The sequence below is a fragment of the Choloepus didactylus genome, chromosome 1, assembly GCF_015220235.1.
Source record: "Choloepus didactylus isolate mChoDid1 chromosome 1, mChoDid1.pri, whole genome shotgun sequence".
NCBI lineage: Eukaryota > Metazoa > Chordata > Mammalia > Pilosa > Megalonychidae > Choloepus > Choloepus didactylus.
In genome coordinates, this window is record NC_051307.1 from 156,256,562 (window position 1) to 156,264,757 (window position 8,196).

Sequence of the window (8,196 nt, forward strand, 5' to 3'; positions counted from 1 at the left end):
CTCCTTCATGATTCTTTAGACTGTATGCTTATTCTAAAACATTTTCAAATAATAGAAAAAAAGTGTAAGGAGTAAAATAAAAATAACCCCAAATATTTTCTACTCCAAGATAACTAGATTTGGGTGACCATCCATTCATGTCTCTCTATGCCTGTATATGTACATTTTCATATATAAAGTTTCATAAATAGACTTATATACTCACTTTTTAAATCAATAGATTGTTTTTATTGCACTGTTTTGGGGTTTTGCTTATCTATCCCCTACTTCCATCCATATATCTTATACAATATATTAAGAGTTACCTAAATATCCTATCCTATCTTTCTCTAGGCTCATTTAATACTAAAAAGATAAATGAGAGGAAGGAAGGGAGGGAGGGAGGGAGGGAGGGAGGGAGGGAAGGAGGGAGAGAGGGAGGAAGGAGGAAAAACTGAAAAGATGGATGGGTAAGCAGACAGATATATATATAATTTGTCATGGTTTATTTTATAAAACTAGGATTATATTACTCATACTTTTCTGAAATTTGCTTTACCCACTTTGTAAGGGATCATTAAATCCTCTGTAGTCAGCTGCAATAGATCTAACTCATTCTTTGTATATTTTATCATGGAAATTTTCACACATACACAAAAGAAGTGAGAAAAGGATAATGAACTCCCATGTATCCATCACCCAGCTTCAACAATTACCAATATTTACATTTTGCCAATCTTGTTTTACTAATCCCTCCTGTGATAAATAGAATAATGTTCTCCCCAAGATGTCTACATCCTAATCCCTTGCAAATACGTTACCTTACATGGTGAAAGGAACCTTGCAGAGGTGATTAAATTTAAGTACTTTGAGATGAGGAGATTATCCTGGCCCAACCGAATCTTGTGAATCCTGAAAGTTGAAGAAACTTTCCTGTCTGTAGTTAGAGAAGGATATGTGACACTATGGGAAAATGGTCAAACAAATGCAACACCGCTTGCTTTAAAGATGGAGGCAGTGGGCCACAAACCACAGCTTCTAGGAGGTGGAAAAGGCAAGGAAATAGGGTCTCCCCCAACTCCTCCAGGAAGGAACACAACCCTGCCAACACCTTGATTTTAGCCCAGTAGATCCATGCCAGACTTCCAACCCACAAAATTATAAGATAATAAATGTGTATTCTTGAGGGCCACTAAGTTTGTGGTCATTTATTATAGCAGCAATAGAAAACTAAACACCTCCTTTTTTTCCCCTTTCCTTCTCCTTCCCCTTCCCCTTCCTTTCCTTTCTTTCATTTCTTTCTTTCTGGTGAGGGCTGGAGCATTTTACAGCACCTTTCAGATATCATAGCATTTAAAACGTTGTTAACCATTTTACCCATAAATACCGCAGCATACGTTTTTTTTTTTTTTTTTTTTTTAATCATCATTTTATTGAGATATATTCACATACCACGCAGTCATACAAAACAAATTGTACTTTCGATTGTTTACAGTACCATTACATAGTTGTACATTCATCACCTAAATCAATCCCTGACACCTTCATTAGCACACACACAAAAATAACAAGAATAATAATTAGAGTGAAAAAGAGCAATTGAAGTAAAAAAGAACACTAGGTACCTTTGTCTGTTTGTTTGCTTCCCCTACTTTTCTACACATCGATCCATAAACTAGACAAAGTGGAGTTTGGTCCTTATGGCATTCCCAATCCCACTGTCACCCCTCATAAGCTACATTTTTATACAACTGTCTTCGAGATTCATGGGTTCTGGGTTGTAGTTTAATAGTTTCAGGTATCCACCACCAGCTACCCCAATTCTTTAGAACCTAAAAAAGGTTGTCTAAAGTGTGCGTAAGAGTGCCCACCAGAGTGATCTCTCGGCTCGTTTTGGAATCTCTCTGCCACTGAAGCTTATTTCATTTCCTTTCACATCCCCCTTTTGGTCAAGAAGATGTTCTCCATCCCACGATGCCGGGTCTACATTCCTCCCCGGGAGTCATATTCCACGTTGCCAGGGAGATTCACTTCCCTGGGTGTCTGATCCCACGTAGGGGGGAGGGCAGTGATTTCACCTTTCAAGTTGGCTTAGCCAGAGAGAGAGGGCCACATCTGAGCAACAAAGAGGCATTCAGGAGGAGACTCTTAGGCACAAATACAGGGAGGCCTAGCCTCTCCTTTGCAGCAACCGTCTTCCCAAGGGTAAAACTTATGGTAGAGGGCTCAACCCATCAAACCACCAGTCCCCTATGTCTGTGGTCATGTTAGCAACCATGGAGGTGGGGTAGGCGAATACCCCTGCATTCTCCACAGGCTCCTCAAGGGGGCACTACATCGTTTTTTTTTTTTTTTTTTTTTTCCTTGTTTGTCTTTTTTCTTTTTTTTTTTTTTTTTAACTTTCCCTTCTTTTTTCAAATCAACTGTATGAAAAAAAAAAAGTCAAAAAGAAAGCAAAAAAAAACAAACATACAATAAAAGAACATTTCAAAGAGACCATAGCAAGGGAGTAAGAAAAAGACAACTAACCTAAGATAACTGCTTAACTTCCAACATGTTCCTACTTTACCCCAAGAAAGTTACATACTATAGCAACATTTCAGTGGACTTGTTCCTACTACATCCATCAGAAATTGACAGACCATAGTCATTTCTGGGCATCCCCAGAACGTTAAATAGCTTATCTGTTCTTCTTGGATTATTGTTCCCCCTTCCTTAATTGCTCTCTACTGCTAGTTCCCCTACATTCTACATTATAAACCATTTGTTTTACATTTTTCAAAGTTCACATTAGTGGTAGCATATAATATTTCTCTTTTTGTGCCTGGCTTATTTCGCTCAGCATTATGTCTTCAAGGTTCATCCATGTTGTCATATGTTTCACCAGATCATTCCTTCTTACTGCCGCGTAGTATTCCATCGTGTGTATATACCACATTTTATTTATCCACTCATCTGTTGATGGACATTTGGGTTGTTTCCATCTCTTGGCAATTGTGAATAATGCTGCTATGAACATTGGCGTGCAGATATCTGTTCGTGTCACTGCTTTCCGATCTTCCGGGTATATCCCGAGAAGTGCAATCGCTGGATCGAATGGTAGCTCTATCTCTAGTTTTCTAAGGAACTGCCAGACTGACTTCCAGAGTGGCTGAACCATTATACAGTCCCACCAACAATGAATAAGAGTTCCAATTTCTCCACATCCCCTCCAGCATTTGTAGTTTCCTGTTTGTTTAATGGCAGCCATTCTAACCGGTGTTAGATGGTATCTCATTGTGGTCTTAATTTGCATCTCTCTAATAGCTAGTGAAGCTGAACATTTTTTCATGTGTTTCTTGGCCATTTGTATTTCCTCTTCAGAGAACTGTCTTTTCATATCTTTTGCCCATTTTATAATTGGGCTGACTGTACTATTGTCATTGAGTTGTAGGATTTCTTTGTATATGCAAGATATCAGTCTTTTGTCAGATACATGGTTTCCAAAAATTTTTTCCCATTGAGTTGGCTGCCTCTTTACCTTTTTGAGAAATTCCTTTGAGGTGCAGAAACTTCTAAGCTTGAGGAGTTCCCATTTATCTATTTTCTCTTTTGTTGCTTGTGCTTTGGGTGTAAAGTCTAGGAAGTGGCCTCCTAATACAAGGTCTTGAAGATGTTTTCCTACATTATCTTCTAGGAGTTTAATGGTACTTTCTTTTATATTGAGATCTTTGGTCCATTTTGAGTTAATTTTTGTGTAGGGGGTGAGGTAGGGGTCCTCTTTCATTCTTTTGGATATGGATATCCAACTCTCCCAGCCCCATTTGTTGAAAAGACCATTATGGCTCAGTTCGGTGACTTTGGGGGCCTTATCAAAGATCAGTCGGCCATAGATCTGAGGGTCTATCTCTGAATTCTCAATTCGATTCCATTGATCTATATGTCTATCTTTGTGCCAGTACCATGCTGTTTTGGCAACTGTGGCTTTATAATAAGCTTCAAAGTCAGGGAGTGTAAGTCCTCCCACTTCGTTTTTCTTTTTTAAAGTGTCTTTAGCAATTCGAGGCATCTTCCCTTTCCAAATAAATTTGATAACTAGCTTTTCCAAGTCTGCAAAGTAGGTTGTTGGAATTTTGATTGGGATTGCATTGAATCTGTAGATGAGTTTGGGTAGAATTGACATCTTAATGACATTTAGCCTTCCTATCCATGAACATGGAATATTTTTCCATCTTTTAAGGTCCCCTTCTATTTCTTTAGTAGAGTTATGTAGTTTTCTTTGTATAGGTCTTTTACATCTTTGGTTAAGTTGATTCCTAGGTACTTTATTTTTTTAGTTGCTATTGAAAATGGTATCTTTTTCTTGAGTGTCTCTTCAGTTTGTTCATTTCTAGCATATAGAAACATTACTGACTTATGTGCATTAATCTTGTATCCCGCTACTTTGCTAAATTTGTTTATTAGCTCTAGTAGGTGTATCGTTGATTTCTCAGGGTTTTCTAGATATAAGATCATATCATCTGCAAACAATGACAGTTTTACTTCTTCTTTTCCAATTTGGATGCCTTTATTTCTTTGTCTTGCCGGATTGCCCTGGCTAGCACTTCCAGCACAATGTTGAATAACAGTGGTGACAGCGGGCATCCTTGTCTTGTTCCTGATCTTAGAGGGAAGGCTTTCAGTCTCTCACCATTGAGTACTATGCTGGCTGTGGGTTTTTCATATATGCTCTTTATCATGTTGAGGAAGTTTCCTTCAATTCCTACCTTTTGAAGTGTTTTTATCAAAAACGGATGTTGGATTTTGTCAAATGCTTTTTCAGCATCTATTGAGATGATCAATTGATTTTTCCCTTTCGAGTTTTTAATGTGTTGTAATACATTGATTGTTTTTCTTATGTTGAACCATCCTTGCATGCCTGGAATGAACCCCACTTGGTCATGGTGTATGATTTTTTTAATGTGTCTTTGGATTCGATTTGCAAGTATTTTGTTGAGGATTTTTGCATCTATATTCATTAGGGAGATTGGCCGGTAGTTTTCCTTTTTTGTAGCATCTTTGCCTGGTTTTGGTATTAGATTGATGTTAGCTTCATAAAATGAATTAGGTAGTGTTCCATTTTTTTCAATGTTTTGAAAGAGTTTGAGTAAGATTGGTGTCAGTTCTTTCTGGAAAGTTTGGTAGAATTCCCCTGTGAAGCCATCTGGCCCTGGGCATTTATTTGTGGGAAGATTTTTGATGACTGATTGGATCTCTTTGCTTGTGATGGGTTGGTTGAGGTCTTCTATTTCTTCTCTGGTCAGTCTAGGTTGTTCATATGTTTCCAGGAAATTGTCCATTTCTTCTACATTATCCAGTTTGTTGCCATACAGTTGTTCATAATATCCTCTTATAATTTTTTTAATTTCTTCAGGATCTGCAGTTATGTCACCTTTTTCATTCATTATTTTGTTTATATGGGTCTTCTCTGTTTTTGATTTTGTCAGTCTAGCTAGGGGCTTGTCAATCTTGTTGATCTTCTCAAAGAACCAACTTTTGGTGATATTTATCCTTTCTATTGTTTTTTTGTTCTCTATGTCATTTATTTCTGCTTTAATCCTTGTTATTTCTTTTCTTGTACTTGGTTTAGGATTGGTTTGCTGTTCATTTTCTAGCTTCTTCAGTTGATCCATTAGTTCTTTGATTTTGGCTCTTTCTTCCTTTTTAATATATGCGTTTAGTGCTATAAATTTCCCCCTTAGCACTGCTTTTGCTGCATCCCATAGGTTTTGGTATGTTGTGTTCTCATTTTCATTCGTCTCTATATATTTAGCAATTTCTCTTGCTATTTCTTCTTTAACCCACTGATTGTTTAGGAGTGTGTTGTTTAACCTCCAGGTATTTGTGAATTTTCTAAGTCTCTGATGGTTATTGACTTCTAATTGTATTCCATTGTGGTCAGAGAATGTGCTTTGAATAATTTCAATCTTTTTAAATTTATTGAGGCTTGTTTTATGTCCCAGCATATGATCTATTCTGGAGAAAGTTCCGTGAGCACTAGAAAAGTATGTGTATCCTGTTGATTTGGGATGTAATGTCCTGTAGATGTCTGTTAAATCTAATTCATTTATCAGATTGTTTAGGTTTTCAATTTCCTTATTGGTCTTCTGTCTGGTTGATCTATCTATAGGAGAGAGTGTTGTGTTGAAGTCTCCCACAATTATTGTGGAAACATCAATTGCTTCCTTTAGCTTTGCCAATGTTTCTCTCATGTATTTTGTGGCACCTTGATTGGGTGCATAGACATTTACGATTGTTATTTCTTCTTGCTGAATTGCCCCTTTTATTAGTATGTAGTGGCCTTCTTTGTCTCTCAAAACATCCCTGCATTTGAAGTCTATTTTATCTGAGATTAATATTGCTACACCTGCTTTCTTTTGGCTGTAGCTTGCATGAAATATTTTTTTCCATCCTTTCACTTTCAGTTTCTTTGTGTCCCTGTGTCTAAGATGAGTCTCTTGTATGCAACATATTGATGGTTCATTTTTTTTGATCCATTCTGCGAATCTATATCTTTTAATTGGGGAGTTTAATCCATTTACATTCATCGTTAAAACCGTGAAGGCATTTCTTGAGTCGGCCAAAAAATATGGAACGCTTCACGAATTTGCGTGTCATCCTTGCGCAGGGGCCATGCTAATCTTCTCTGTATCGTTCCAATTTTAGTATATGTGCTGCCGAAGCGAACACAGCATACGTTTTTAACAGACAAGAACTTTAAAAATAATCACAATATTTATCACTCTTTACCAAATGAACAGTAATTGTTTAGTATCACCTAATAATCTGTATTTGCATTTTCTTGATCCTCTTAAAAATGTCTTTTTTATACTTGGCTTGTTTAAACAGGTTCTAAAGAAGGTCCTTGAGTTACATTTAATTGATATTTCTCTTAAGTTACTTGTAATTCATATTAGTTTTCCCTTCTCTCCCTTTAAACAGACCATTTATTTGGTGAAGAAACCAGGTTATTTGCCCAGTAGAAAATACTACATTCTGAATTTTGCTGACTGGATCCTCAAGGTGTCTATTAATATGTTCCTCTATCCCCTATATTTCCTATAAACTGGAAGTTAGATCTACAGGCCTGATAGAATTTAGATTCAAATCTTTTGGCTTCCTGTTGCATTACATCTGGTTGTTGCACTTTCAGTGATATTGAGATTGAAAGGTGGTTCAGGTGTGGTTGCATTACGCATCCAAAACCATGCACTACAAAGTTTTGCAAAAGCATTTCACCCAACAATACTGGGAGTCAATTGCCTAAATCCATTATTTCATTAACACTGTGTATCCTTAAAACTCATTTACACATATTTGATGTGTTTTACTCCTTTGCAATTAATATTTTTTTTAATGCTCAAGTTTTCCCAACCTCAGGCAATGGAAGACCTTACTAGTAGACTCCCATGTTCTTTTGACATATCCCATTAGCCTTTGATAGCCTCCTTTTAGAAGGAAATGCTATTTGGAGGCCATAACCTGAGTGATAGGGATTAACTCATGCTTTTTATAGTCTGAATGATATTTTATGATCTAAGTGGGAGATACTGCTGGTGGGCCCACTCAACTGCAATCCAATCAAGTTGGAGCACACCTTAGTGCATGCTAAAGATTACATCTCCTGCCTCTCCTAGACCTACAATTCCTTGTTTGACCTGGTTTCTGCCAAACAGGCTCCTTCAGAGTGTGGAAGAATTTTTCTTTGGCTGCTTCTCTCATCTAGGAAGTAGTCATGGAAGCTGATAGCTTCATGGATATCAAGAGCCAGGGTGCAGAGCAGTTAATTTGCTGCTGTAGATCATGATTGATGAAGTATATCATGGATCCAGAAATTGGGGCTACAGCTTCCTGACTCCAGAGTCTTACTAGTCAATTTTTGCTTGGCTATGCTGCTTAAAAAAATTTTAGTGGTTAATGACAAATGATGTTACATATTGGCTGTGGGTTTGATTTGGCTCCACTCCTTGTGTCCTCATTGTTCTAGGATCCAGACTGAAGGAGCAGCCTCCAACTGGGATATGCCATTTTCAGTGACAGAGTGAAATGAGAAATGGCAGAACCATGCAAAGGCATTTAAAGCATCTACTTGGAACTGGTATATATTAGCTCCACTGACATTTCATTGGTTAAAACAAGTCACATGGCCAAGCCTGTTGTTAATGGGGCAGACAAGTATAATTCTCCTACAAAGCAGAG

The 8,196-nt window shown here is 37.4% G+C and overlaps 1 non-coding gene across 1 annotated transcript; it reads right to left on the bottom strand.

Moving 5' to 3' along the window:
- Positions 1-6,580: 6,580 nt before the first annotated feature.
- Positions 6,581-6,687, bottom strand: LOC119510826. Its single transcript, XR_005212036.1, has one exon. It is a non-coding gene; the product is annotated as a U6 spliceosomal RNA (small nuclear RNA).
- Between the last annotated feature and the right edge of the window lie 1,509 nt (positions 6,688-8,196).